Below are 2,500 nucleotides of genomic sequence, written 5' to 3'. Positions count from 1 at the left end.
GAGAGGGAGAGAGAGGTACTTGCGGGTAACCTGGAATCTACGAAACACGCACCGTGGTAAGATTCGTGCGTCCGCCTGATCGATGTGTGTTGTTTACGGACCGGCTGAGAAGCGACGATAGCGAGTCTTTGAAAAACTATGTGTCCATTAGTTAGACCGATCGTCGCCGGCCGTGTGTCTGTTCGAATCTCGCAACCCACGATTCAGCGACAGGACGCGCGCTCGCATTCCTTGTGTGCGTTCGTACTTTTCAAGGTTTTTAAATGTACTTTACGCCCGACCGTCGAGAGGAGCGTGCCACTGGGCGTTTCTCCGACGGTTTCCGTCCTTGGACGCGATCGTGTCGTCAACGATCGAACAAACAAACAAATACGTTGGCGACGCCCGAATTCGCTCTCCCGCACGCGCCGGGTGGGAGAGTGATGTGGGTATCGAATGTGATGCGTGTTAATAATGAAAATAACACTCTAAAGATCTAAAGAGTTTGAAATACAAAATTTTACGATTACCCTGAACGGTGGATCACTTGGCTCGTGGGTCGATGAAGAACGCAGCTAATTGCGCGTCAACGTGTGAACTGCAGGACACATGAACATCGACATTTCGAACGCACATTGCGGTCCACGGATACAATTCCTGGACCACGCCTGGCTGAGGGTCGTTTTCTTAACAAAAGACTGCTTGCGTTTGCTTCTCGAAAAAAGAGTAATTCATTTCTTTCTAAACATCTCGCCGTCGTTCAACGAAAGTAGAACGTTTCGGAGCGGGATTATCGAACGAAATTGAAAGAATGAATGAACGATAAACAAAGAAAGAGTCGCAACGTACGAGCGATAGTTGGGCAGTTCGTCGGCGTTTGTCGTGGAAACGATGTGACGAAAATCGCAACCGATACACTAAATGCAGGCCGTTAAAGGAGAGAAACAAATTTCGAAATATCTCTTCGAACTAGCGCAAGTGCGTCACGGCGCGCGAGTCGTTCGTTAAAATTTATAAACGACCGCCCGTGAAAGCACCGAGTTCTCGGAAGATAATCTATAAAGATTCTCCATCCTGCTGGAAGTTATCGGATCGGCGCGATTGTTCACTTGTAGAAATCCACGCTCCCGACGTTGCCAGAAACGATATTTACGAAAGGTGTGTCAAAAATAAACGAAAGAAGCTCTCCTATAAATTTAGAAAAAGCAAACGAGTGAAATGTTTGAGATGATAATTTGCTGAAATGCAAGCTCGAATAGCCCCAGGGTTTCGAATGATTCCCCGCGCTTTATACATCTCTCTGTTTACAAACGGTGTATAAATGAAAGATCGCTTCAGATGGGTCGTCGCTGTTTGACGCGCGATGCTGTTCCTTTTTTTTTGTCTGTCTGTGCGTTTAGCTTCGCTAAACAAGTTAAATGGTTAAAAAGCGTCGAAAAAGCGAATACACACGCGACAAGACAAATCTAACGAGTAAAGGAACGCTCCGCTCCAAGATAAAAATGGTTGTTTACAATCAATACAGCGTTTCGGTACCCCTGATCGTAGTCTAAAACTGTGTAACAAAAGAGAGGAAAGCGAATGGTGAAGGAACTTCGAAGCCTCCGTGGCGTGGCTAGAACTTGTGATAAAAGTATGTTTGCAGCAATTATGCATGCTCCCGTTAAAACAGCATTTCAATGTCTCGCATGGCTTAAAGCTCTAGGAGGCTTCAACATTTAGAATACATACGGACTACTTCGTTTGTTAAAGATAAGCGAAGACCGCGCGACCATCGCTCGGTCGTCCAGTCCTCGAAAGTTTTGTTGCGTTCCAAAGAAGAGACAAATGGGGTTTACCCTTGCGCTAAGGGGAGAAGAAGAGAAAAGCAGTTGTTAAATCTAAGAGGTGTGTGGAGTACATCGCGTGTTGGTTAAAATTGTTAAATGAAGTATACGCGAAATGTTCTCTCGCTCTTGCTTTTCCTCTTGCTTCCGTGGCGCTCGAAAAGAAGGGATGATAAATAAAGAAACCTATTCGAAATCTCTTGTGGAACAAAAAATAATACGGACGGACGTTAAAATTGAACCGAGACGAAATGGATCGTCTTGCGAGTTGTCTTCGCTTTGAAATTGTTAAAAATTGATAAAAGCAATACGACGAAGCTGCAGTCCGCAAAATGTTTGAAGCAAAAAGGAAATAACACGAAAATTATGGGAACGTCGTGTCTCAACTTTTTTTTCCCTCTTGTGCTCGTTTCATCGAACGATAAATACAAACATTTTGAAACGAGAGAGGAGGAAAAATTGAATATGCGAAAGGTTGATTCACGCACAGTTTCTCTACGTGTTTGCTTTTTTGCTTCTTTTCGTTTATTTTTTTTTTTTTTTGCATCGAGCATCATTATTCACCTTTCGATGAAACCAAAGAAATTGACGACCTCAGAGTAGGCGAGATTACCCGCTGAATTTAAGCATATTATTAAGCGGAGGAAAAGAAACTAACTAGGATTTCCTTAGTAGCGGCGAGCGAACAGGAATGA

At 44.0% G+C, this 2,500-nt stretch overlaps 1 non-coding gene and 1 pseudogene across 1 annotated transcript; both read left to right on the top strand.

The window, feature by feature from the left end:
• Positions 1-506: 506 nt before the first annotated feature.
• Positions 507-661, top strand: LOC143307338 (5.8S ribosomal RNA). The gene has a single exon (XR_013064509.1). It is a non-coding gene; the product is annotated as a 5.8S ribosomal RNA (ribosomal RNA).
• A 1,733-nt stretch (positions 662-2,394) lies between these two features.
• LOC143307345 (large subunit ribosomal RNA) overlaps positions 2,395-2,500 on the top strand; it is a 6,708-nt pseudogene continuing 6,602 nt past the window's right edge.

This window comes from Osmia lignaria, unplaced genomic scaffold, assembly GCF_051020975.1.
Source record: "Osmia lignaria lignaria isolate PbOS001 unplaced genomic scaffold, iyOsmLign1 scaffold0051, whole genome shotgun sequence".
NCBI lineage: Eukaryota > Metazoa > Arthropoda > Insecta > Hymenoptera > Megachilidae > Osmia > Osmia lignaria.
This window is presented reverse-complemented; position numbering and strand designations above follow the sequence as displayed.